The sequence below is a fragment of the Pipistrellus hanaki genome (assembly GCF_964339955.1).
Source record: "Pipistrellus hanaki genome assembly, chromosome: 4".
NCBI classification, from domain to species: Eukaryota; Metazoa; Chordata; class Mammalia; order Chiroptera; family Vespertilionidae; genus Pipistrellus; species Pipistrellus hanaki.
This window is the reverse complement of record NC_140506.1, coordinates 27,416,120-27,444,117: the sequence shown is the minus strand read 5'-3', so window position 1 is coordinate 27,444,117 and position 27,998 is coordinate 27,416,120. Positions and strand designations below refer to the sequence as shown.

The following is a 27,998-nucleotide window of genomic DNA, read 5'->3' as shown; positions in this document are numbered from 1 at the left end:
TAAAAAATCAATAAAAATATATAAAAAAAAAAAAAAAGAATCACAGGCTACCTACTAACCACTTTATCAAGAAGTTAATTCTATATTCTCTTCTTTTTGGATGACTTCATAGTTCGCTTTTAGTTCTTTCCTTTCTATATTCACCACAACTTTTTAGCTGTGAAACTGTGCTAGTTGTTTAAAAACTCCGTGTTTCATCTGCCTGATCTGCAAAATGGGGACAGCATTACCTACCTCAGGGTTACCATGAAAATGAAATGAGTTGAATCATGTAAAATGCTTGGAACAAAGCCTGGCACAAATTCTTTGTTTAAAATTTTAGATTCCCACCCCCCCCCCCGATATGGATATTGCAGTCATTTATATTTGCATGGAATGTATTTTTCCATATCTTCACTTCCAGTCTGTATGTGTCTTTATATTTGAAGTGAGTCTCTTGTAAGCAGCATATAGATGGATCTTATTTTTTTGGTTTATTCAGCCATCCTGTCATTTTATAAGAGCATTTAATCCATTTATATTCAGTAAGTACCTGTGATATAATATGCAATGCAACTAGAATCCTGTTGAAAATAGTTTCCAGAGCATAGTTTTTCAAATATTTTTTTACTGCAATCAATAATGGGAAAAAGATAGTCTCTGTATACATGTACTTATATTTGTGGGTGGATATGTATGTGTGTAGCTTAAGCTAGTTCTATTTTTATGTAACACAAAATTTACAAATCCTTAGTATAATTTTTAAAAATATCTGCACATCAAGTATTTGATTACTTAACCTAAGTATCTTTGTTTAATATGAAGACTAAAGGACAGTCCAGGATTATTGAAACATATTCTAGATAGTATTTTTATAACCGTCCAAAAGAGAGAGGGAGAATAAAATATTGATATATGTAAGCTTAGGTTAAAGGAAGTAATGTAAAAGTATGCAAAGATAATGAAAAAAAGCACATATGCATGTCCTTGTTCAAACTTGACTTTCACAGACTCAGAGTATAGTTTATTTTCTAAGAAACATATAATATTCCATATCCATTTCATTTATGAAGTTAGTCCAAAAGGGTCTTCCTTATACTGTATTAGATTTCCTGATCATATACAGTTTTATTTTTACAAAGTTGTTGGTTAGCTGTGTTTCATTGAGTAGTTTTGTTTTTGGATATCAGTTTTTGGAGAAATAAATGTGATACTTTCCTATTGAGGCTATGGGTCTATGACTATGCTATCTGACTTAAAGCTATTTTTTTTTCACCTATTGTAGAAAAGTATTTTGGCTGCAATATTAAATTCTTTAGCATTAATATAGCGCTTGAAATATGAACTGAACTCTTTAAGATTCCTTTTCCTATATTAAAATCTACCACATTATAATGTAACAGTAAAAAATATGGGTTTTAGAGCAAAACAAATCTGGGCTCAAATAGTAGCTCTATTACCAGTTCTGTATCTTTGTAAAAATAACGCCAACTCATCAAGCCTAAGTCTTATTATCTTAGTCTTATTTATCTCTTTTGAGGTAAATTTGTACCTTTCAATTCTGTCTTAAGAATAAATTAAATGGAAAATGAGTTAGTATTATGACATATGTGATAGTCATAATAAACATAATTAATTAAAAAATTCCTACAGTGTAGTGTTGCCTGCTAACTTCATCCATAGAATAATTTATTGTATGATATCTGGTAGGAGAATAGTTTCTTATGAAATAAATAATTAAAAATAACAGCAGTTTTTTCTTTGAAGTTTATGAAGGTGTATATTTGGTGAACATGTGAGCCAATGGCAAATAAATTCTGTATTCTCATTTTAACAAGTGTGGTGGTTAATTTTTTGTGTCAACTTTATTGGATTACAAGGTGTCCAGATATTTGGTTCAACATTATTTCTGGATGTGTCTGTAAGGATGTTTCTAGATAAGATTAACATTGGAATTTGTAGGCTGAATAAAGTGGATCTCTCAGCCCACCATCTCCCCAACCCCCCTAATGAGAGTGGGCATCATTCAGTATGTTGAGGTCCGGAATAGAACAAAAAGGTGCAAGAAGGGAGAATCAACCCTTTCTGCCTGACTGTTGAGCTGAAACATCAGTTTTCTGCCCTTGACTGGGACTTACACTCAGAATTATACCACCAGCGTTCCTGCGCCTCCAGCTGTGTGTGTGTACCTGCAGATATCTACTATGTAAATATCATCTATTGATTCTGTTCCCCTGAAGAATCCTGACTAGTACAATAAGCATTATTGAGTCTCTTACAAAGCAGTGTTCTGCCTTCTTGTTTCAGCTTTCATACTGTAAACAAGTATTCTTTTCTTGGTATATTTAGTGCTGCACTTTTTGTATTTCTGTGTTTCTGGATGGTGAGTTTGCTGTGTAAAATGGCACCCAACTATAGTGCTCAAGTGTTGCCTCTAGTGTTCCTAAGCACAAGAAGGCAGGGATGTGCCTCAGGGAGAAAAATACATGTGTTAGATAAGCTTGGCTCAGGCATGAGTCACAGAGCTGTTGGCCATGAGTTCCATGTTAATGAATCGATAATATGTATTAAATAAGGTATCTTTAAATAGAAACACCGAAGTCCACAAGAACCTAACCCTGTATTTCCCCAGGGGCAATGAGTTCACTAATTCATTGTGCTGAATGACTTAGTAGGACATACCGTAAGTACTATGACTACTAACAATGAAAAGTTGGCTAATGACTATGCATATTTAGAGATTTTTGTAGCATTATCGTCAACCCAAACAAAACAAAACTAGTTTTATTTAATTTTAGAAGATACTCTATTTTGTTTGTTTGTTTAGGTTGATTTACTTTAGCAGACATTTACTGGTGAATGTGTCGAATTAGACACAGTTTATACCCTGAAGGAGCTCCCAAGCTGCCATGGAACACAATGAGATCTGTGTAATCAGCAGTATTGACATTAATTCTTATTCCTGGAACAGATGCCAAAAAGAGTTGAGAAAGTCCTGGCTGTTCCTGAATACGTCAGAGAACCCAGCCTACGTACAAGAAGTAAGCTCGGAATGTCCCCAAAGCAGTATCTACAACATGTATCTACAAAAGGTTGACATTATCATAGGGCTCCAGGGTTTTGCAGCTGGAAGGGATTCTGGAGGCTAGCATGTTCAAGTCCTAAGTATGTTTAGATGTTGAGCTAGAATCAGAAACCAAGTCCCACGTCTCAAGTTGAGTCTTTTCCCACTAAATCATGTATGTAGTTATCGGGCTCTAGGCCTACAAATTCCACCTAGGTCTGATGTTTAGAGGTCAGTGTGAGGTTGTCTAAGGATGCGTGCCAAGAGCCTCATTGATTCCATCTGATTTTCAAAGGAGCTCATGATTCTAAAAACGTGTAAGTATTCTGTGCATCTTTAGAAATTGACTTTGTAAACATAGTAAATAGTAAACTGGATTAGGGTTAATAGTGCCTTTGACATTTTATTTTATACCTCTATCAGCTTAGAAGAGGACTTAAAAAAAATGCTCTTATTGACTAGGGTGTGGTGAAAGAAACCTGTCTCCACTGTCAGTGGAAGTATAAGTTGGAACAAAATTTCTAAAAAAAACAAAACTAACAGTTAGCACCTTTTGAACCAAGTACTAAATTTGCCTTTCAACATTCTATTCTAAGGAAGTAATTAGAAACTAGGATAAAAATTATGTGCGAAGATATTTATAGCATTATTCTTCAGATTATAAAAACTAAGAATTGAAGTGAATGGCTAAAAGCTGTTTTAAAAATGACTTAATAGAATGAAAAACTGACTATGATAAGACATGATGCGAAGAAAATCACCACATACACACTCTAATCATAAGTTATATATATGTGACCAGAAGAATATACATTAACAGAGGTTATCTTTTGGTAATGGGACTATAGGTGTTTCTTTTTCTTTCTTTTGTTTTGTATTTTTCATATTCTTTAAATGTGAAAAATTTTATTCTTACAATTGGAAAAAAATGTTAAATAACATTTTGTCCCACTTAAACTATGATTTACTAAAGGGCAGTCTTAGTTTCTACATTTTAAAATGTCTCCTCACTTGTTTTGGCTGAAAGGTAAAATGCAAAATTTGACTCTTGTTCAGTGACTGGCCCCTTTTCTTCCTATGATGTCATGTCAGCTTAAACCTTTGTATTCAGCCCCCTTGCCAACCGTGGCCTCTCTCCTCTCCTTTACCCTTTGTTCTCTCGCTGATCTTTTAATTATTTTAAAATTAAATCCTGCCTGCTTTTCTTTGGCACCGTTAGCCCTTTTCTCCCCTTAGCTGTTAGGGTTATGATGTGCACTATACATTTTCGGAGAGTTACCCCATCTCCTTCATTCTTCCTAGTCTCTTTACTCTGGTTTTCTATTTTGGAAGGCAGAAGAAGCATCTATGGAACAGCCTCTTCCAAACCTCAGAGCCTTGGTAGTACTTTTGTGTGAATTTAAATTATTTATTTATTTATTTATTTATTTGGGTTTTCCACAACCATTTCCTCACTATATCAGGGGCAAGTGTGTACGTGTATGTACACAGGTGTGCATGAGTGTGTGTGCACATATGTGAGAGTATGTGCATGTGTGTGAATGCATGTTCTGTTCTTCCAGGTGAGGAGCAGTGGTATTTCCTTGAATAATGCTGGCCTTTTTCCACTTAGAGACCTTTCGGAGCTTGACTCCTGGGCTCAGACTGTATGCGGAGGAGGGGGATGCTCTGATCCACTCTGCTACCAGCAGCCTGGTGTCCATATTTGAAAGCTCTGACCAAGATAATGCAAGCTGGATTGGCTCTGTGGGCTCTCCAGCTGCTGCCAGGCTGGTTCAGAGCCAGGTGGGGCGACTTTCAACCTCTCCTGAAGCCTGACAACTAGCAAAGAGATACACATATGAGACAGGATGGTGGAACTCGATTTATGTATGTGTGAATGCAGGACTGAATTAAAGTGACTTCTCAAGGAAGAAGCTGAAGACCAAATAGGAAGACTTTACAATCGAGTCAAAAATCAAGGCCAGGATTTATAGAATGAACATTTCTATGTAAATTGGAATTCAAAGTAGATATTTGTCACTGAAGTTCTGTGCTTATTTTATTTCTACAATCTAAGGTTGGCTTTGAAGTTTGCTCCAGGGTAGATCCATTAGCATTGAGCCTTGAACATTTGCCTGATAAATCAAGCCTGTGATGAAAAGCACCAGGGAAATGTGCCACTGGCTGGCAGCACGCAAACACCCGAGGCTGTATCACAGAGTGTTCAGTTCAGTGTCTCCTAGTGGAGGGAAATGTACCTTGATGTGCCTCCTGGGGCTGAGAGCTCTCCATTCTCCATCCAAACACCGAGCTGGGTAGAGAAATGGATAGCCAGTGAGACGGATGCTTTACCCAATGTCATTAAAAAAAAAAATCCAGAGTCATAAGATGTCCCCTCAAGTTTCTCATTGTGTGGCTTGTCACTCTGACTAGCTCTGGGCTTAGATTTTATTAAATTTCTTGATTGGAAATAGCATGCGCATTGTACGAGATTCCTGTTGAGAGTAGAGGGTGATGAATAATGCTAATGCTATAAGTGGTCCTCGCTATGCATGATTAGCCTTTGCAAGTATGTAATGCGAGAAAGCTGAACTCCCCCCCCCCCCCGCCCCCACTGCCTCAGTCTCCCATCTTACAGCACTTTCTTCCATGTTTCTCCTCCCAGTTATCAAATACCCCTTTATGAGAAGGGCTAGGTTGCAGGGAGGATCCATCAGGGACACTCTTGTGCAAATGTAAAATTTCTATTCTATTCAGACATATGAATTTGACATTATATCCTTTATTTTGGAATAAAATGCATGTTTCCTACAAATAGACAGGTGATGCATGTCATGCTTTTGTTGGGGAGGGCTGGTGTAGGGGAGCTCTCCTATTGGCAGCCCATGTTTCAAACCCTGTCTCAAGAACACAGTTAGGGCCCTAGCCGGTTTGGCTCAGTGGATAAAGTGTCGGCCCTTGGATAAAGGTTGTGGGTTTGATCTCGGTCGAGGCATTAGTGGGAGGCAACCAATTAATGTGTCTCTCTCATATTGATGTTTCTCTCTCCCTCTTTCCCTCCCTCCCTCTAAAAATGAGTGGAAAAATATCCCTGGAGAAGGATTAACAAACAAACAAACAAACAAAGAACACAGGTACAAACTCTTGTGGTATTGGAAGTCTGCCTTTTCATTTAAAAGCATTCCCTCCTACCCTCTTTATTTTCTTACCAGGTTGAATTTTAATTTTCAAGTACAAGTCATCGCATCAACTTTAATGTTCAATAAATTTGAAAAAGAAGGTGCAGCCTGCTGGAAAAGATGGTGGAAACAATTCATTCCAGGCTTGGAGTGCACTGAGGTTGATCAGCTGTAACAGATTCAGACTGAACTGAGATCATTAGGTGTGGCGTCCCCATTTCAGCGTGGAGGAGGCTGTTCTGTAACTTGATCTTTTTCACAGCCAGAAGGAAACGAAGGGGCAATCTAGAGCGGTGGTGAGGGCTGGCATAAAGTCTCCAGGCGGCCACGCTTCACCTCATACCTAAAACAGCAGATGCCCTGGACTGCTTTTAACAAAATGTTGGCTTGTTCATGCCATGCTAAAAATAAATACCGAAAAATACCTGAAAAACTTGATAGAACTAGATAAACAGGCTGTGGTTATTCAAAAGCAATATGCAAGATAATGGAGGTAACACACACACACACATATACACACACCCCAGAACAAAAAACTGTATAAAGTAAGACATATTAGAGCTTTCCAAAGTTCCAAAGCAGCTTTTGATTAATATTCAGAACAGAAATAGGAAAGGCATCAGAAAACTGGATCTCCCTAGGAGACTGCAAAAGGCTATAGAAATGTATTTAATGACATTGGTGGGTCAGATGGAATATCCTTTACCCCTTAGATTTCTCATCCCTTTCTTTTCCCTTTTGAAATTCACCTTCAAAAAACCTTACAGGGTTGCATTTACCCAGCTAACTCAAACTTGCTCCACTGTTTAAACTCAGGTTATCCACACGTCTTATAGATGTCCCCTCGAGTTTCTCATTGTCACTCTGATCGGCTCTAAGCTTAGGAAGATCAAGTGACATGTCTTTCTTATCTTTGGAATTTCCCCTAGAGTTATGGTATAATGATTGTGTCTTCAGACTGTGTCTAATGAATGTTGTCTAACTCACTAGGTGCTTCCAGATGAAGAAAAAAATATTTAATAGAAAGATATCCAATTTTGCTCCTATTTTTAATGTTTATGTGCCATATTCTGAAAATCTGTAAAGACCAGACAAGATAAAAACTAGAGGAACAAAATATAGATACAGTGGTGAGAATGCATATGTCTCCTTTTCCCCCAATTGACCCTCACCCAGCCATTCCCACCCATGCAAACCTCACTGCCCCAGTGTCTGTGTCCATTGGTTATGCTAATATGTATGCATAGAAGCCTTTTGGTTGCTCTCTGACTCTCTCTTCCCCTACCATTTGTCTCTGGATCTATTCTTGTTCATCAAATTATGTTGATCATTATATCCTACATATAAGTGAGATCATATGATATTTATCTTTCTCTGACTGGCTTATTTTGCTTAGCATAATGCTCTCCAATTTCATCCATGCTGTTGCAGATGGTAAAAGTTCCTTCTTTTTTATACCGGCATAGTATTCCATTGTGTAGATGTACCACAGAACTTCTTCACATTTCTTTAGCACCTGATTCTCTGAAAGTACTTTCATATAATAAAGACCAGAGGGACAAAGGAAGGAATATAAATAAATGCAAGAAATACTAAAGCAATGCCGAGAAAAGAAAAGCAAAAGTATAAAAGAAAGGCAAATAAAATAAAGCCAAGAACAAAAAAATAGGAGGAGAATTTGCTAACAACTTGGAACAGTTGTTGGCTGAATTATACACTGTGTAGTGTTAAATATATATTTACAACACTAGTGTTCTTTTAATAAGTAGAGTTCGCTGTCTGTAGAGCACAGCCCGTGTTCACTTGTTTTCTACCTGGTAGTGGGGGAGGGAGTGTCTTGGGTTTTCTAACTCTTTCTCCCTGCTTTCATTCTCTAGGGTTTATGTTGATACTAGTGTGGCTATTGATACAGACATTCTATCTATATCATCAAAAAGATATGGAGTTGTGAGCGATAATAAATGTTAATAGCTTATTTCAGGGATTTTACAGAAGCTTATTTAGGCTTGCTGCAGAAAGCACCATTGATTTTTGTTTTTATTGTAAGGTTCTGAAAATTTCTGAACCTTAGGCGGCAGGTCTCAAGTTATTATCAATAATGCTAAATGTAGTAACATCTATTATAAAGAAGTTCCAAGAAGAAGACATGCCAACTATGTTCTAGAACTGAATAAGTGCAGGTAAAGAAGTTTTGCTTGTCACATGTCTGAGGCCCCACCAGGCCCTAAAGGGACCTTTACTCCTTCTTTGGAAGGATAAGCTGTATATTATAGATGACATTTAAACAAGGTGACCTCCAGCAGCATTCTTGAGGTGGCAAACTTTTCTTCTGGGTCAGTTTTGTTCAGAAATTGTATTCATTAGTTGAAGGGCAGGTGACCCATATCAAAATACCAGGATTAATGAAAAAATTTTTTTTTGATTGAGCATACAAAATAGTCATAGTGATTTAGGTTTGAAACTAAATTTCTCCTCTCTGAATACGGAGGCATAGATGGAATCAAAAAGGTTATTGTGTCCAACATCCTGTGCCTACAGATGTGGAGCCATCTACAACATGATCTCATGTCATCATCAGGTCACCCTCTGCACTAGTAGTGTCTTGAGAAAAGTGAAGGGCTTTAAGCATCTCAGTCAGACTCCTTCAAGATGCTCCTTCATTGCCTATAACGGTTGAATCTCTGTAAATGTTTACAATATTTTTTTCTAATTGCTTCATCTTCTTCAAGATCTTCAAGGAAATCTTGGTATTGCCTTTCATCATCTGTATCCATGATTTCTGTATCTCTTGCAAGCTCTTTTAGTTTCCAGTTTCTCTGATGCTAATATTTGGTATGGTTATAGGTCTTCTTGATTAATACCACATCTGGGATTCTATTTGAGTTCGTTTTGCGGACATACCAATCATTTAAGTTATAGTTTTCCAAATAAAACTCCAACACCAGGACTCTAGGACTCAGAAGATGTCCCAAATGAGTATGACAAAAATATTGTTTGTTTGTATTCATTTCAAGTATTTTCTTTAACCAGACTTTCCCAAGAGTATGCTTTTTTTTTTTTTTGATATTATTCCAGCACCTGCTTTGCAGTTTAGATCTCAGACTATGCTGCATTCCATCACAATATGTTCCTGTAGCTATTTGGGAGGGGATTAGTGAATTTTTGAAAGCAGGCTGGAAGAAAGACGCAAGTGATGGTAAAGATGAAACTCATCAGGAAAGTTTTGCCTGCATTGAAATGAGAAATAAGATTCTCACGAATTAAATCTGCTTCCAAGAGTCAGAGTCTTATTTTAATTGCCATATTTGCTGCAGAAAGCATGGGCCAACTATTTTCAAGATTCAAAAATCGGCACCCCTGTTTTGGCAATATTTCTACTTTTCACCCTTCTAGCTTTGAAATAGAGCAGAGAACCCTTTCCTTTGGCAGGCTGAAAACCTGGGTTCTGCTCCTAGCTCTGGTGTTAAGCAACTGCAGTAATGGGCCAGATCATTTGATCTCTTTCATCCTTAGTTGCTTCAACTATAAGGGGATAATTCAATCTGTCCTGCTTTATAATAAAAATAATTTCCATTTCTAAATGCCTGACTTGTGTCAGACACTCTGCTGTGCCTGTGGCATATGTTATCTTTAAATCTCTCATCATCTCTTCAAGGAAGAATAGTTATCATTCAGGTTTTACAATTGAGAAAGCTAAGGCTCAGATCTCTTCAGTAAACTGCCCAAGGTTACACATTTAACAAGTGGCAATACCAGGATGCGAACCTTTGAACCTTTGTTTGTACATTTGTACGTTTGTATGTTTACCAAGTTCCTTCTCAGTCCTCCATGAGATTTCTAGGTTCATTTAAAATGAAGTTTTTGTGAAAGTATTTAAAAAAAATAACAAAGTTCCTTGTAAATGTACATTATTATTACTGTTATTATTCTGATGAATATAAATTATTTAACATGCATTTATTGAGTTCCTTGTAGATGTTTAGTACCAAGTCAGATATTTTGGATGACCTGTGGAATTGGGTATTTTTCTGAACATTGTATTGTTCAAGCTGCATTATAAGTAGATCTTAAATATTCCCAAATGATATTACTTCCATTTTTGAATTATGTATTAGTGTGGTTTTTTTTTGTTTTTATTTTTTTTTTTGGATCCTTTTTGGAGAAAAAGGGAATAGAAACAAATTTGTTAATCTAAACTGAATGAGTGTTTCAGAAACAAGATCTGATTGCATGTAGTCCAACCTTCAGAGCCAGCAAATGGAGACCCCAGGAGTCATGTGAGTTGATAAGACACTAGAAAGGAGATGAGAGAAATATGCCATAGGGATCAGCAAAACTCTGGTGAAAAATTCATGTCTTCACAAATGTTCTGGAGCAACATAAGTTCCCCCATCTGTTTTTTTGTGTATGACTCTTTAATGACTCAAAGGTTGCCAAAGTTTACTTGAGTCTCTCCTCCATTCAGGAGTATCAGACTTCTTGCGCGAAGGTGACTGGGAATCCACACAGCTCTCCTAAAACAAGCACTAAATTTTGGAAAGAATTGTCTGTTTGCTTGTTTGTTTATTCATGGGAAACATCCTATTCCCAAAGAGAGCCAATAGTAGGAAATCACTTATTTTTTTTGTGGCTGGAAGCTGAGGGGAGGCAGTTGGCCCAGCAGCCAGGAAAGAACCTTCAAGACAGCTTAGTACTTGAGACAGACTCCTCCATTCTTTTGGAAGAGCTGCTCAAAGTCACAATGAAAGTTCATGAAATTCTGTAGCAGTATCAGTTGGGTCCAGAAATAAGCTGTTCCTTATATAATAAGCACAGATTAATACCCTCCTCTCCCCCACCTTGGAACATTGTTGTGGGGATTAAATAGTATAATGTGCATCTCCTGGCACAAATCAGTCATCACTATTGAATCCTAGGTCATTTTCCCAAATCTGTTTATCAAGTTGTACTTTAAGTCTCAATGCGAGCTATTTATTTTGTTAGACCACATGATGTCTAAAGAGTCAAGAAAAATGCTTTTGAATTGAGAGAAGTTGGAGGAGACTGCCTTTCTAGGCCTTACCAAAGATCTCTCTTGGGTGAATACTATAACTCTTATTTAGGCTTGGTAAGGCCGCTTGAGCACTACAGAGAAGATGCTAATGCCACTGGAGAGCTGGCTGGCTGCTTGTCTTGGCTCAGCTCCATGGAATGAATGAATGTGAGGCCACGGCCCATGCAGTTTTCTGAAGGTGGGATGGGATAGGGCAGCCCTTGTCCAGTTTGCCTGTCAGACACTTTGGCCACATTTGGGGCTTTGTTGGGATGAGGCAGAAGTCCTTCGGGGAGCACAGGACCACCACCTGGCCAGGCTTGGTTTACTTTGGTTCAGAGACTGGATTTGGCTGAAACTGAACCAACTAAGCTAACACACAATTCTTATAAGAAAAGAAAAGAAAAAAAAAAGCTGGCTCCCACAAAAGCTGGACAGCAGCCCTGTTTTGCCATATTCTTTCTTGAGTGCAGAAGCAAGAGGGCAGCCTAACATCGTCCCTGTTGCCCTCTGTCCACCACAGCCAGTCAGAATGCTGCCCAATCCTAGCAGTCAAGATGCCGCCAAGCATGTGGTCTGGGCTGCCTCTGCCCATGTGCCTAGGCTAGGCATGATAGTACCCTGGTTATACCTTTTTAATATGATCTGGGAACTGTGGGAGGCAGAATTGGTGTTTTAATCTCTGGGGACTCAATTTGGGCTGTTTTACTTCTTGTCAATGTCCTCCAGTCGGGGAGTCAAGAGACTGCCATTTGCCAGTTGGTTTCAGCCAAGTCACTTTATGTCTGTGGGCCTCCGTTTCCATGGATGAGGGATCTCTAACCTGGGTCTCAGCACAATCTATGAGTCTGTGGTCTGCCACTATTGGGAACACAGAAATGTGTGTGTGTGTGTGTGTGTGTGTGTGTGTGTGTGTGTGTGTGTGAGGGTCCTCCCTCCAGAGCTCCTGGTTCTGCGGATGTTTCTCCAAAACTGTTCTTGGTCACTCTTCCATTACCCAAATTTCTCTTTGCAAAAGAAGGAGGTTGAGTTTGAATGGATTATTGTTTCTTATAAGATGAACAATTGCTGATAAAGTCAGGGGATGACCTATTTTGAGGCAGACAACCAAGGAGAAGTTTATGGCTTTTTATTCTTTAGACTAGCTAGTTTTTCTTCTTGGAACATGTTTTATGGAACTTGAGTAATCACCCTGGCAATCTGTTGCCAAACTTTTCTTGGCTAGAGATCAAAGTCTCCACTATATCAGTACAGATCATGAGAAAACAGCGAGAGGAAGGAGAAAGCATTTGCAATGAATTTTGGAGTCAGAATCTAATAGAAAAGAAGAAAAAGAATAAGGATAATTAATTTCTGGAAGAATTGCAAATGGCCAACACATAGGAAAAGATGTCTAACTTCCCTAATGAGGAAATAAATGGAGATAAAAACAACAACGCTATCATTTCTTCCTATCATTTTGGCAGAAATGTAAATGGTTGCTTAAACCTCGTGTGTCTGTGAGAGTGAAGAAATAAGCACATCACGTAGCTTACCTGATCTAAGCTTTTGGAAGGCAGTTAGATGAGATGTGCTGAAACATAAAATGCACAATCTTGGCAATTTTCAGCCTAGGACTTATCCTCAGGAGATAACTACGTGCATGTATAAATATGTTTGCAAAGCATATTCATAGGAAAACTAGAAATAACTTCAGTTGCCATCAGTAGGGGATAGGCATGGTCAGTTATGATAAATACCTTCTAAGAAATCCTGTATAGTCAATAAAAATGGTGAACTTTACATATATATGATGTGGAGAAATATTTAGTGATACAAAGCAGACTATGAAACAAAATGATCACATTTATATAAAACTATGTTAATAAAAATATGGGAGATTTTTTATTTAAATCTTTTAAAAATATGTTTTTATTGATTTTGGAGAGAGAGAGGGAAACAAGTATGTGAGAGAGAAACATTGATCGCTTGCCTCCCATACATGCACCAACCAGGGATTGAACCCACAACCTGGTATGAGCCCCTAATCAGGAATCAAACACATTACCTTTTGGTGTACGGGACTAGCTCAAACCAACTGAGCCACACCAGCCAGGTCTTCATTTAACTCTTACCATGTAGGATTCTAGGCTACTTTTACTTTCTTGTTTAATTTACAGCTCCGCCAGTTTTTAACTCTGTGTCCTTAGGGAAGCTCATTTAACCTCTCTTATACTTGGTAAAAAAAAAAAAATGGGGGTAATAAAATCAACCTTTTAGAGGTCACTGAGGAAATCAAGCAATAAAACACATGTCAAGCACCTGGGACGGAGTAAGAAAATACTTTGATTTTTTTTTTTTTTTTTTTTTTTTATCATTCACAGTTTCTATTTTCCTTTCATTATATGAATACAAACAGCTGTGTCCCTATGCCCATGCTTCAAAGAGAGAAAGCTAAGTGGGCTGTGAATAGCTTCCATTGATTGAAATGCAGGAAAAGTATTTTCCTAAGGCTGCAGTCTGTCAGAAAAAGGCCATATTGAGTCATTGTTTTCTGAAGCCAGGAGAGGAGACTGAGTGACTGATGCTGTTGGGCAGCCTAAAATAATATTTCGTTGTCATCCTCACACAGTTTAAGACCAAGTGATTTTGGAGAGATCTACAGTTTCCCACTTGCTTTGAAAGAACAAAGCTTTTGTTATGCGTGCCCTAAAACAACAGAGCCTTGTCCTATACTCAGGAGCTTGCAAATTAAACAGAAGATTTCCTGGAGGGCCTGTCCTATTTATTGTGAGGAGTGATCCCAGTGGTAAGCAGACACTGTCAGCTCCAGCCACCTGTGGAGGGCCTGCATCATTAGCAGAGGAAAATAGCCAAGACTCACAGTAGCACAGCAGCCAATCAGGTTTGGGATTTACTTCTATATTATGCTAATGTCGGTGGACTCAGCCCTTTAAAAAACTCCCTTATTACTTGGGGCCTGCTTTGCCCACAAAACAAATAACCTTGTATTGCTTTTGGTGCCAGAGGCAGAAAAATGAAAATGCCAATATTTTGAGTGTTTTTATTTTGAACATTTCTGGTCATTTTGCAGTTATTTCAAATACTCCTACTTTATAGGAGCTGTTGATAGTGTGGAAGGGGGTGGTGGTATTTGGGCTCAGAGTTCTCATCAAAGACTCACAGGTCATTTGAAGGACATAAGTTAGGCTGTCTTTATCCTGTATTTCTCTTCTCATTTCTCTTTCCTTGCACTAAACCAGCTCCTGGCTTCCTATCACACGGCCACACCCATGTGCAATTTGCACTTAGCAAAAGGTCAAGTCTAAGTAAAGGATATGACATTGGGATGGATTCTGATTCTTATAGCTAGTAAGTGTCAAGTAATTATAGCTAGCAAGTATCGAGCACTTGTAATGTGCCAGGCTTTGTGTTAAGTGTTTTGTGCATGCACTGTCTCAATGTTTCTCAAGGAGTAATCATGCATAACTGCCTTTAAAATCATCAGGGGTGCCAATAAGATGCAGTTTTCTAGGCTTCGTTCTAGACCTACAAAATCAGTATCCTGTGGTAGGAGTCAGGAGCCTGCCATTTTCAGAAGCACCTTTCATAATCCTGATGTCCATAAAGTTCAAGAGTTGTTGCATTATTTTATATTGCGCAGAGGTCTCAACTGCAGTCTGCTGTCCTTCCACTCCTCTGATTGTGCTTAAATTCTATGGCAGAAAAAGAAAGGAAAACAAAAACCTATGGACTGTGAGACATGGAGCAACCTCTGCCTCTTTTAGTTGCTGGTGATTAAAAATGTGTCTCCATAGCCAACTTGTTTTTGAGGTACCAATTATTTACCTCTATGGTAGAAGTAAGGGTTAAATAAGTGAGAAATCTTCCCTTGGTTGGTGGTCACTGTGCTCTTGCTGTACAGAGGGAAGACTTATGGATCATCAAGGGCAGGCCGGTATGAGTGGTTGGTTGTACAGGTTGTGCATTAACCAACTATAATATATAGTGGCCTTGTGTGGAGGAGTGAAAAGTTAGCATTCTCCTTAGCCCAGGGCTATGCATGTAGGAGAAGGTGGCTGATAGGAAAATGTGGCTGATATGCTGGTGTGATTCCTGTCTGTCTTTGTTGTCATGTTCCAAGAGGCCTAAATTATTCAATGTGGTTATTTTTGGTTGAGCTCTATTATTAGAAAGTTCCTGTTAAAATGGGGTGCCACGTGAAAGATAACAGGAATATTTAATCATGTTGGCACAGAATGGTTTAACCAGCCTGCCTGGGGTTTTGGCACACAAAAGGATTCATGTGATGGGAGGGGAGGACAGGTCCCTGGTGGGCCACTTTGGTGGCAGGAGCTGGGGAACTATCTTTTTCTCAGGGCGAGGCGGAGGTGAAGTGGGAGAGGAGCTAGAGACCAACTGGACCTGTGTCACAATTCTGAAGGTAACCCTCCAACACAGAATTCTCTAGCCCATCCCATCCTCTTCCTCTTTGGTGATATCCAATGCCAAGCAACTGTCCCCTTAGTCACAGGCCAGGCCGGGTGGTCTTATACACCAAAAGGTTGTTGGTTCAATTCTTGGTAAGGGCACATATTTAGGCTGCGGGTTTGATCACTGGTTGGGGCATATAGAGGAAGCAACTGATCAATGTTTCTCTCTCACATAGATGTTTCTCTCTCTCTCTCTCTCTCTCTCTCTCTCTCTCTCTCTCTCTCCCTTCCCCTTTCTCTAAAAATCAATAAACAACTCTGATCGGTGTGGGTCAGTTGGTTAAGCATAGTTCCATGTACCACAAGGTCACTGGTTCAATTTCCCATCTGAGCATATGACCGGGTTGTGGGTTTGGTCCCCAGTAGGGGGTGGGTGTGTGCAGGAGGCAGTCCACAATGTTTCTCTCTCTCTCTCCCTCTCTCTCTCCCTCTCTCTCTTTCTCTCTCTCTCCCTCTCTCTCTCTCCCCCCCTTCCTTCCCTCCCTCTTCTTCTTTCTCTAAAATCAATAAAAACATAATGAAAAAAATAAAATAAAAATCAATAATATATGTAGGGTGAGGATTAAAAAAGAAAAAAGACCATAGATGATTCTCTCGCTAGCAAAGTCTAAGAGCTATTAAACCTCAATATTTGATTTCATTTGGGATTTTGCAGAAAGTGCGACAAATTTCATTTTTAAAGCATTTTTGCTAAACTGAAAATATCTTCCAATTTTCCAACTGGCTATTTGTCGTTGAGTGCTAATTCATGGGGTAAGTGTTACTGATCCAATAATTTGCCCAACAGGGAATAACTACCTTCCATGGAGAGATGGTGGGGAGGAAGTGGCTCACTGTGAAGTAGAGAAATTTCCTCGGCCTTAATGGTGGGTACGAGGAGAGTACACAAATGGAGGGTGCATCTCCAGACACACTGCTGAGAGAGTGTGGGGTCCCTCAGAACTAGATAAACCATTAGGTGTGGCTGCTGGGGATATGCGTGGGAAATAAGGGGTGAAATATTCATGAGTGAATGAATGAATGAATGTGTGTGTGTGTAAGTCCGTAGACCTTCCGTGGGGCGGCTGTTCCCTCAGAGAGCTGACTGTTCTTCTCTGCACGTTCTCAGTGAGCAGGTCGAAGTCTTATTAATATTCTCCTGCTCTGAGAAATCCCCGTCATAGGGAGGAAAGGAGATAATTAGCCTCAGGATTCTCTCATATTTAAGCTGAGCATGAATTCCAGACATGGTTCAAGAATTTCGAAAATGAGCACAGCTGTTTATAATAGGTAACTCTTTTTTTTCTCCCTTGGATCTTTTTTTGGTGAGGGTACCATGACTGAAGATGAATGGCTTCCTTTAAATTTTTTTTTTTTTTTTTTGCTTTCATGCAGGAATCTTTAAACTTTCCTGAACTTTGTACCAACTACCACATGAATCATGCCTACTAAAATTACCCCCTTCTGTGTCATGTCCTAGGTTAGAGTCCTTGCGTGACACACTGAATGCAGGGCAGGGTTGAAAGTGTCCAAGTGATAACCGGGCAGAAGATTGACAAGTAACAGTTACTGATATACCTCCTTGAGCTGATATCTCATAGGCCTTAAGACAAAATCTTACCTGAAGTGAGATTTATTTTATCATATCCAGCTGTTCAGTAATTCATCTTCATTTTGGATATTATATATATTTATTAAAATGAGCTTAAATATAATAATAATAATAATAATAATAATAATAATAATAATGATGACAGTTTTCTCTTAATGAATACAAACCATGAAATAGGGTCAGTTCTAAGCATGCATTGACCATTTAATCTTCCCGTTAGCCCCAGGAGGTAGTTACTATGTGTGTGGCACTATTTTACATATGAGGAAGCAGGGATAGAACTCTTAAGCAACTTGCTCAAAGTCCACAGTTAAGGATCAGAGCTGGGATTTGAACACAGACAGTCTGATTTAGAGTTTTATGCTCTCAACTCCATGTTATAATGCTTACACAGTTTAGCGGTAGCTTTAACCTCAAATATTAGGAATTTTTTCTTGCTGAATATAAGTAATTGCCAGTTTTAGCATATGTTATGTATATGTTGTATGGGTTTTGAAAAAAAAAATTTGTAAAAGAGTGAGGTCATAGAAAAATTGATCCTTCTGTTCAGGTCTCATTAACTAGAAGAATTTTAACCAGATAAAATAAGTGCAGAAGGATGCTGGTTTATGTTATTTTTAAGTATCATATATGTTTTAGAATCCTATCCAGTGCATTATTAGTATTTCAAAAATAAATTCATGTTCTTAGGAGAGACCGAATTAAAAAACAAAACAAAACACAACAACCCTCCCGCCCCTTGCATATACCGAAAGCAAATCTGAATTTGAGGTCTACGTGCCCCGATAAAGTGCTGTATCTCAACCAAGAACATAAGCAGAACCCCTCCTGTGACCACAGACTCACATCTCTAGTACCTATGCCTTTTAACTTAAATGAAAAAAAAAATGTTTTGGCTTTGTTAAAGTGAGGCAGGCCTTCCTGCTGACATTTTTATAAGCAACTATTTCTCTTTCGGTTTAAGCCATACAATGCTGGCTCCAAGTGTCAGCATTGGGACTGTCAGCAGTTCCCCACTGGCACACTGGCCCTGAAGTGCAGGGTTTCTTAGGCCGAGTCCGGCATCGTGGAAATAATGGGACTATCTATCCACATCACCCGGAATGGAGTTACTACCCTAGCAATCTTAGATGCACTAACAAGGTAGGTTCTTGTCCTTTTCTCAGGGGTGACTCCTTTCGCTACCTAAACTGCAGGGCCAGACAGAGTAGCTTGGCCCAGGTTTCTAGACACTTTTCAGTCAACCGTAGCCGTTCTAATACTTGAGATTTGCTGATAGTTCTTGTCGGAAAAGCGCTTGCATTCCTGAGCTACTTTCCTTTTATCGGGGTCATCTTAATTTTTGTCTGTGAGTCTGAGATCAAGGAAATGAGTAAAAACTGAATTCAGCTGTTTGGATGCCTCTTGCATACCAAGAGCTTCTTAGACAGTGCCTGATGCGATCACCAACAAATATTAATCGGTGCCGATGGCAGGAGGTATAGTCTCTCTGGCTAGAATCTGCTCACACAAGTCCAGCTGAATGGACAGTGATGCCCGCTATAAGCAGACTCATCTTTGCTCTATTAACTTTAGGAGAACGGTTACAGTCTGGTATGTATGTTTGTTTTTTTTTAGTTTCCTCCTCCGCTGCATTGTTTTTGATAAAGCATTGAAAACAAATGTAAGCACCACAATCAACTCAAGATGGATCATACTGAGACATCATTTCCTTGCTTTCCCTGTGAGGTTTTCTCAGCTATGAGACAGCTCCGGGTATGAAACAATCTAGATCCCACCCAAAGGGCCAAGGAGCAGTAACATGTCTCAGTCTATCACGATTATTATGATTCTAGGAGGGGAAGGCAGTGCTAATCATTTAAAAAGCTTTTATCACGAACGTGTGTTGAGATGAACAGCTTGAAGCTGAGACTATGGAAACAGTGTTTGTGAGGGCGCAGGAGCCAGAGGTCGGCCTGTGAGTCAGCTGAGACCGCACAGGAGCTTGCTGGCTGGTTGCAGGCCGCTGCCTTGGGTGGTGAAGTGGTTGCCTTCAGGCGCTTGGGAGGTGATTCCTATGGGAAGTTTCCGGACAACAATACCTGTGAAATGACTTAAAGGCCTTCAAGTATTCTTGGCCTTGGTCTGCGGACCAATGGAGATTCATTCAAACATGGGCGTTCGAGGGGATTATAATGAAGTTTTATTAAGGGAATGAGGATTCAATGGCAATATTACCTTAAGGGTTTGATTTCCACTTCAGGCTAGATGATCCATATTACCTGTGAGTATCGGGAACAACCATTTTGACAGCCTGGCTTCCTCAGACGTTTTGGTTCTCACATAGTCACCGTAGACAACAGCACTGTCAAATGAACAAAGGTTTAGTTAAATAAAACATAGTTAAACAGAGCAGCAATATTCTTCCCTGGCTAGACACACATGGGACAATTCAGAGAACAGGTCCTGGGGGGATTGTTGATGGATTACTTTTCCTGTTCCCTGTGTGCTGCTATGTTTTTCTTTTTGGTGTCAAATCTCAAGTTGGACGCAGTCAATTATCTACAGCAAACAAAAGGTGCATAAATGTTTCTTCTGTTATGATTGTTTATATTTCATCACTAAACAAAACAAGTTTTCCTTCCCGGCTTCTTCCGCTGGGAGCAGATAAAACTGACATGATTTGAATATTGTGAAGGTTCTGTTGTCGCTTCGAAAGTATAATGATTGATTCAGCCATTGAAAGGTTTATTACACAGATTTTTTTTTCGTTGCTAATGTTACACTTGCTAGGAAATTCGTTGAAGAAACACTATTTGCTGAGGATTTGCAAGGATTTGCTATTGGGTAAAGTACACCAGGTACCTAAGGGTGTGGTTCTGGGGCTACGTGTATGTCAATTCCATTTTGTGTGTGTGTGTGTGGGAAGGGGGCGTGGGGGGGGGTTGCTTTTCTATTTTTTGTCACCTCTTTTAACTTAAAAATGTTTTCCTTTAATAACTACAAATTTGGAAGTATGGTATAGTTGGTGTACGTAATACTTTAAAATATAAAGTATGAAATATTGTCAAGAAATCAGAACAAAATAGAAAGCCGGGCCCCCGGGGGGCTCTGTCAACTTTTTTTTTTTATGTCATTCTCTCCCCCAACAACCCCACGTGGTGCATGCTTGTGTGGTCTAGGTTCCTAGGGCCAGAGGAGCTGGCATTAACCTACCTTCCCAATTTACACTTCGAGCCTAGTTATTTCCCTTCCGATACGAAAAGCACTTAACTGTTCTCACAAAACGCCTTTTCTCTCCCTGCTTCAGCCCCCTTTCCTTGTTTCTGTGTTTGGGTGAGAAGGGTGCACAGCTCTAAGACTGCTCTGGAAAACGATCTCTTTTCCTCCTCCGACGATCCTTTCGGTTTCAAGTTCATTTCAGGTACCCTAAGCCTCCCTCGATTCATGCTCTTAATAACAAACGATCCTACAAAAGATTAGAATGGGGGGGGGGGGGGAATAAAATTGAAGCATACCTAGTTGCCCAGTGGCTTCCTGCATATAATTGGACTCAGCATTCCTCCTGCTAAAAATAAAAAGATGGAAATTACCTGAGGTTTTTGCTGCTGTCATTGCCCTTCAGTTCTCAGGGGCAGCTCGGTCCTTTAATGCCGGCTCCGCCTGGGATTGCCAAGCCAGGAAAGGTCTTGCTCCAGGTGTAGTTGCGTTTTCTCAGGTCAGCTGTCCTGCCCCCAGACAATGGAGCTGTGATTTTCCTCTGGCCCTCCTGAGCCAAAGTGATTCCAGATAAGCAGATTATTGTGTGAACTATCTCATCTTTGTTGTTCTAGTGCAGCCCTTTCAGCTTTCCAGAGCCAGTTAGACTTGTTATGAGGAGCTAAATGATTGGCTGGATCTGGGGCTCAGTTTCATAAATTATAGCCCAGCGTACGAGCAGCACGAGTCCTATAGTTGCCGTAGTCCAGAGGCCTGCAGTTCCTGCTTTAACGCAGATGTAGTGGTAATTGAGTTCTAGCACGGCCTTGGATGTTTCTGTCCTAAATAGCTGACATTGCATCTTCAAGACTGTGTGAGTAATCCTGACTTTTTTTTTTTTAAACTCAGTAAATTAATTACATGCCCTGAGAGGGAGTGATTGTAATTAGAAAATACTGAATTAGCAGATGATTCATTTTCAAGGTGCTGTTTTATATGTATCACGTTCCGTGCAGTTTATCTTAAGGCTTCTAAGACCTGGCAGGGCTATTCCAGCTTTTTGCCATGAATCACAATCAGGCTGCATTTTGAGGGAGGCTGTTCCGTGTGTGTTGTAGCCCTGTGTGTTTTATGGGGTCAGTTAAGTGATAAAGGTCCAACATGAGCAGATGAAAGCGGGCTTCTGGTGTCTGGGCAATGGCTGGGAACACTTCAGTCAGGCAAGTTTCAAGATTTTTCTATCCCCACCGGTGAATATTGAGAGGGAGCAGTGAATGATCATTTTGGGGCGCAGGTACACAGCCGTGAAAGCCCCAAAAAAGGAGAAATGTAAAATGATGGCGACGATACTGCTCTTCGCTGTCCTCTGAAGCTGAATTAAGATATTCTGTATAAATAACTGGGTAATTTTTACATGTATAAAAGTGTCCTGTCGTGGTTCTCTTAACGTGGCAGAGAGCTGAATGAGAAACTACTAGCTCATTTTTAAAAGCCTTATAAGAAGTGTATTAAACACACACAGACACAACCATAATAGAAGAAAGTATGTGGACTGGAATTTGTGGTCGCAGCAGATCAAATTATCCCAGGGAAGCCGTTGTCAGGTTCTTGTAATTGTTGGGGCGAATTCTGATGCTAACAAGGTTTAAGATAAAGCTGGAGAAGACTGAAGTGAGAAACTAGGAAACATCAGCATTTTATTACCTTCTGTAGCATACACTGCAAGATAGAATTAATACTGAGTTTGACTGGTTAATATAAGCAGTTCAGTTTTTACTTAAAAACGTTGATTTCTCCTATCATTAAAAAAAATAGGGCTTTCGCTTATAAAGTTAGTGCTTAGAAATAATTTTCCTTCCTTCTAGATAATTTTTATACTTTTTACTATATCACAAAGCTAGGTAATTTCTTATCATTTGGTATTGTTTTCCAATTTGCTTTTTCTCTTTAGATCTATAAATACAAATGAGTACATTTGTACTATGTATAAGCCTCATGCATAAATCATTTGAACAGTTTTTTAAAATCACAGGTTCCTGTGGCAAATATAAACTTCTAACAGCAATAGTAATTACTTGTCATTTCCTATAAAATATTATTTATATACTCAAGAACAGTTTATATTTAGTTCCATCCACTTAAATGACTGACATAATTTAGCCGGTAGGAGAGAAATATTAGTTGTGGTTTTGCAAAATTTTATGGTTAGATCAAACTGGCAATGCAAAGTTTTGTTGTTAAAAATATAAAATAAAAATATGGCCCTGTTGTATGTTACATCCATGGATGAGGCTTATAAAAGGAAAGAAAAATAATCAACGTAGAATTCTGTATCCACCAAATGCATGTAAAATAGTTTTCAAGAAAAGTAATTCTGATATATTCTTTGAGGAAACACATTTGCTTTTATGAGGAGACAGTCTGAGTACTTTTTATTGAGGTAGAAAAGCGGGTTTACTTATTAAGTTTCCATAGCCATAGACACTAATAGTCATAGTTGATCCACTCATTGTTCTACATTCCTAACTGTATTAGTGGAAGAAAGCAGTGCATTTATAAAAGGAATATGATCTCATCCCTCAAGGTGGCTGGAGGCCCATCAGAGTAAGTAGTGGTGGGAGTGAGAGCTACTTTACCTGAACTGGCTTCTGACTTCTAACCACGCTGCCCCTCTTCTGGTGGAATTTGTGTATTTTTCTTGATGCAGCAATCATCTTCCCTTTCCCCTTTCCCTAACTTCTGTCTTTAGATTAACTTACTTGGGCTCCTGATGAGATGAATCACATAAAAAATGACAGTGTTCCATGTTCAAACTTTAACAAGCTGCCCATGGAATTCAGAAGACGTTAAGAACCAGGTGTTTAGGGCTCAGGGAGATAGATTCTGGTGGACATATCCTAGGAATATTAAGGTCCAGCCCTGGTACTGCCTCCAAGACCTTCATCTTGTTAGTTCTCCCTGAGATCCCAGGATCACATCTCTTTCTTGTGAATGGGCAGAATTTTAAGAAAAGCAAGACTGGAGGGGTGCCAGGTGCCAGGGGTGGACACAAAGCTGTGGGCAAGGCACGGAGGGAGAACAGCTGATCTTTCTTTTCTCTGTGCCTCTTTATTTTGTGAAGCCATTTTTTGTCTGACTGTGGAAGTTCTTTCGCAGATAAGATTCTGTAAAACTATGCATATCTGCCTTAGACAGATGGATTTGACATAAGATGTATCCAAAAAGGAATGTATTACATCATGAACTTGCAAAGTGTTCATGAATACACATTGGCATTTGGAAACTATTAACACTACCTACTAAAGCAATGACATAAATCCAAATTGAAAAAAAATATTATTTCTTGATTGAATTACATTTTCCAGTGTTTTATTTGGTGAATTTTGCTTTTGGAAAAACTTACTCTTTCTTCTCTAAGACATTTCCTCTCCCTCCTCCCCGCAGCGTTATATATAACGGACTAATCTTATTGCTTAATCTTTCCCCCCAATTTAATTATTTCTAGTTGACATTTTCAAAAGTGTTGCCAGCCTACCTTGAACATGTTTTAAAAATGGAGCAAAACAAATGAAACAATCCCCACGCCCCCACACAACATCACAAATGCTTTAGCTATTTTAGTTTCCTCCTTTTGGGAGTTTGACAATACCCATTGGTGGAGGAGGAGCTTTGATTTAATTTGAAAATAATTAATTATTATATTTTAATTATATAGTGTATGTAGATGATATAAGTTCCTGTTATATTAAAAACTAGCCAAAATTGTGTCTCTTAAATTTCCAATCTCAAAAAGCACAATGACTTAGTGAATTAATCTTGGTTAGTGAGATTATGCTTAGGTCATTACATTTTTGTAAGCCTCAGTTTCTATATCTGTAAAATGAAAAAAAAATGATACTTTTTTCTGATATTTTACTGTTTCAGTGATCAGAAGTATAATGAGAATGTGCTTATGAAAGAACATTTTAATCCTTTGTACATTGTAATATACTGTACAAATAATACACTATTATTGCTATAGAAGCTCACAGCACTAGTTAGCTTCCTTTACTTCTAAGTCTATGTTTCAAGTAATGGATAAATACTGTTTAAAGCAGAGTAAGTTTTCACTTTTGATCTTGAAAAATTATAAAGGCCATTAGAGCCTAGGTCCTTATCTGTCTATTGCTTACCTATTAAAAATACCAGTGGGGTGACTGTGGCAATAAATATGGTATTGTATGTAAACATATTTATTAAACTAAGTGCCATATAAATGTTACTTATAATAACTATTTCCAATATATTAATAAAAGTATAAATTATCAATTTTTAAAATGAAAAATATTTGGTATATTTCTTCTTGATTAGTTTTATTAACTTTCTAAGCTATGTCTGCCTCCCCCAGACAGGCTGGATTTTCTTGTCGGGTAAGCTTGTGCTGTGACTTTCTTTACAGTGAGATATAGCACTGAGCTGAGAGTCAGATAAGCATTCCTTCACAGTCTACATTTAGAGTTGTTAATGGCAAAGCTTTAGAACATATAGTTTTCTCACAGGAAAAGGTGAGTTAAAAAATTCAGACTGACAGATGTTCTTAGATTAAAAAAAATTTTTTATTGAGTTTAGAGAAGAAGGGAGAGGGAGAGAGAAAAATCAATGATGAGATAGAATTATTGATTCGCTGCCTCCTGTATGCCCCCACTGGGCCCTGAGCCCAAAATCTGGAAATCAAACCATGACCTCCTGGCTCATAGGTCAATGCTTAACTATTGAGGCATGCCGACTGGGCTGTTCTTAGATTTTTTTTATTCTTGTCTTGACTCTATTAAATTTCACTGGTGGAATAATCACATGGGCTGTAAGGTGATACTTATCCTGAGGACTTTTCATCTGAAGAATGACAAGAAAAGTCAAAATGACTTTGTGAACGATTCAGAGTTCAGTCAACAGTTGTGAATCCCTAATTTTCAACTGGTTCTTCTTCGGAAGACCATCATGATTTCTGGAATATTGGTCACAGCTGTGTCCTACATTCCAGCTTCTTGAGCACACTGTTGTTAGGATTTTATTTCCTAACAGTACTTAGTTGGAAGAAGTTCTACCACCTATAGTACTTTTTATTCTTTGTAGATGAAATCATAAAAGTGGAAGGCACAATAAGCAAAACAAGATAAATGAAATGGATACTCTCCCACCCAGCAATTCACGAGGGAACTTTGTAGAAATGAAAGAATTTCATTTGTATTCAGCTTGAATACTACCACCTAGGACCATTGTCTAGACTTTTTTATGTTTTTGGTGACTATATAAGACCACTCTTCAGTAATTTAAGATTGTAATGAAAGAATGCTTTTTAATTGTATTATTCCCCCAAGTTTTATTGAGATATAATTGACATATAACATTGTAGAAGTTTAAGATGTACAACATGTTTACGATACATATATATATATATATATATATATATATATATACACTTATATATTACAAAATTATAAATTACAAAATTATATAAGTGTATATATATTCAAAATATATATATACTTATATATTACAAAATTATTGCCACCACATTGTTAACTAGCACCTATGTCATATCATCACATAGTGTCTGTCTCTTTGTGCTGAGAACATTTAAGTTTAGGACATCTGGCAGTTGGACATCCCTCTCACAATCTGGGATTGCTGGTTCCTAACCACTCACCTGCCTGCCTGCCTGATGCCCCTAACTGCTCCCCTGCTTGCCTGTAAGCTCCTAACTGCCCTCACTTGCCAGCCTGTTGCCCCTAACTGCCCTCCCCTGCCAGCCTGGTGGCCCATAACTGCCCTCTCCTGCCAGCCTTGTCACCCCTAACTGCCCTCCCCTGCCAGCATGTTATCCCTAACTGCCCTCCCCTGCTGGCCTGATCACCCCTAACTGTCATCCCCTGCAGGCCTGGTTGCTCCTAACCACCTCTGCCTTGGCCCCTGCCACAGTGGCTTTGTCCAGAAGGATGTCTGGATAGATGTTGGGAAGACATTTGGTCTAATTAGCATATTGTTCTTTTATTAGTATAGATATTCACTATTCTGTACATTAGATTGCTATAACTTATAACTGAAAGTTTGTACTCTTTGACCAGCATCTCTCCTTTTCCCTCAACTTCTGACCCCTGGCAACCACCATTTTATTTTAATTTCCATGGGTTCAACTTATTTAGATTCCACATAAGTGAGTTCACACAGTATTATTTCCCTCTGTGTGACTTATTTCACTTAGCATAATGCTATCAACTTTCACCCATGTTGTCACAACAGCAGGATTTCCTTCTGTCTGATTAATATGACACTGTGTGTGTGTGTGTGTGTGTGTGTGTGTGTGTATGTATGTGTCTGACATTTTCTTTAACCACTTATCTATTGATGGAAACTTATGTTGCTTTCATGTCTTGGCTATTTCAAAAAACACTCCAATGAACATAAGGCCCAGATATATCTCTAGATAGTGATTTTATTTCCTTCAGATAAGTACCCAGAAGTTGGATTGTTGGGTTGCATGGTAGTTCTATTTTTAAATTTTTTTTTTTAGGATCTTCTATACTGTTTTCCATAGTGGCTATGCCAATTTACTAAAATGAATATGCTTGATGGATACATTCCTCTTATTCAAGTGGTTTTCTTGTCATCACCTCGTTGCCACCAGTCCCATGTACTTTTGCAAAGAGAAAATCATGTAGAGAATTGCTTACATTCTTTTGGCCAGTTTGGTCACATGGTCCCATCTAGTTGAGAGGAGCCTAGGGCAGATAGTCCTGTGTGTGTATCTCTGGGAAAAATAGAAAGTTGGTTTGGTGATTAACCAACCAATTTCTGCCATAATTTTTTCTTTTCTTTCCTTTTCATTTTATCCTATTTTTCTCTTCCCTTTCCTTCCCTTTCCCTTTTTCTTGTTCTCTAATATATTCACATCGAGTCTAGGTTTTGTAACGACTAAGTAAAAGTTATAATCTTTGCCATCTAGAAGAAATTAGGAATATGATCTTTCTTTTAAATTCTTAATAATCTCCCAAGGCTATTAATATATACCTGAAAACTATGATCCTACAGATTACTATTGATTTGATATTATATACTATAACAAAGGAAGAGGCAATGGGATGTTTTTCTCTTCCCACCTACTCCATTCTCTTCTGCTAGGTATTTGCATCCCTTGCTTTTGTAGTTTTAGAAAACAGTAGGAAGAAAATGAAACACTGGCAACAAAGATAAAATGACTATTCAAAATGTATCTGCTCCTCCCAGTTCCTCAAGTATTTTATACGTTTTGCAGTGAATGCTAACTTATTGTTGGGGATAACTGCTGTGAAGAGTGCATAGCTTTGGGAGAGCTGTTTCTTGCACGGAGTTGAGTAAAAAGTGGAACTAATATAAGCTTGCTTCATAGCGTCTCTATTTTGTAGAGGCTGAATGATTTCTCTCCCCTATGAACTTCCAGAGATTAGCAAAAATATCACAGATAAAAAAGAACACAAATGCCTACTCAGTAACCAAAAAGATTTTT

At 38.6% G+C, this 27,998-nt stretch overlaps 1 protein-coding gene and 1 long non-coding RNA gene across 6 annotated transcripts in view; one reads left to right on the top strand and one right to left on the bottom strand.

Moving 5' to 3' along the window:
• Nucleotides 1-5,272: 5,272 nt before the first annotated feature.
• LOC311620904 lies at nucleotides 5,273-21,071 on the bottom strand. 3 transcript variants are annotated; one of them, XR_014794764.1, is made up of 3 exons: nucleotides 20,872-21,071; nucleotides 19,517-19,643; nucleotides 5,273-5,336 (listed from the first exon to the last, which is right to left on the bottom strand). It is a non-coding gene; the product is annotated as an uncharacterized lncRNA (long non-coding RNA). The 3 variants fall into 3 exon arrangements; XR_014794765.1 differs by lacking the exon at nucleotides 5,273-5,336 and adding an exon at nucleotides 12,351-12,550; XR_014794766.1 differs by lacking the exon at nucleotides 5,273-5,336 and adding an exon at nucleotides 14,177-14,931.
• Nucleotides 18,116-27,998, top strand: part of PDE4D (phosphodiesterase 4D) — a 1,156,670-nt gene continuing 1,146,787 nt past the window's right edge. Inside the window, exon 1 of one of the 3 annotated variants that reach the window (XM_084880599.1) lies at nucleotides 18,116-18,442. The gene's annotated coding sequence lies outside the window, so the exon portion shown is untranslated. Of the gene's footprint in view, nucleotides 18,443-21,234; nucleotides 21,351-27,998 lie in introns of those variants that run through there. The other 2 variants (XM_084880598.1, XM_084880600.1) reach the window with 2 other exon arrangements.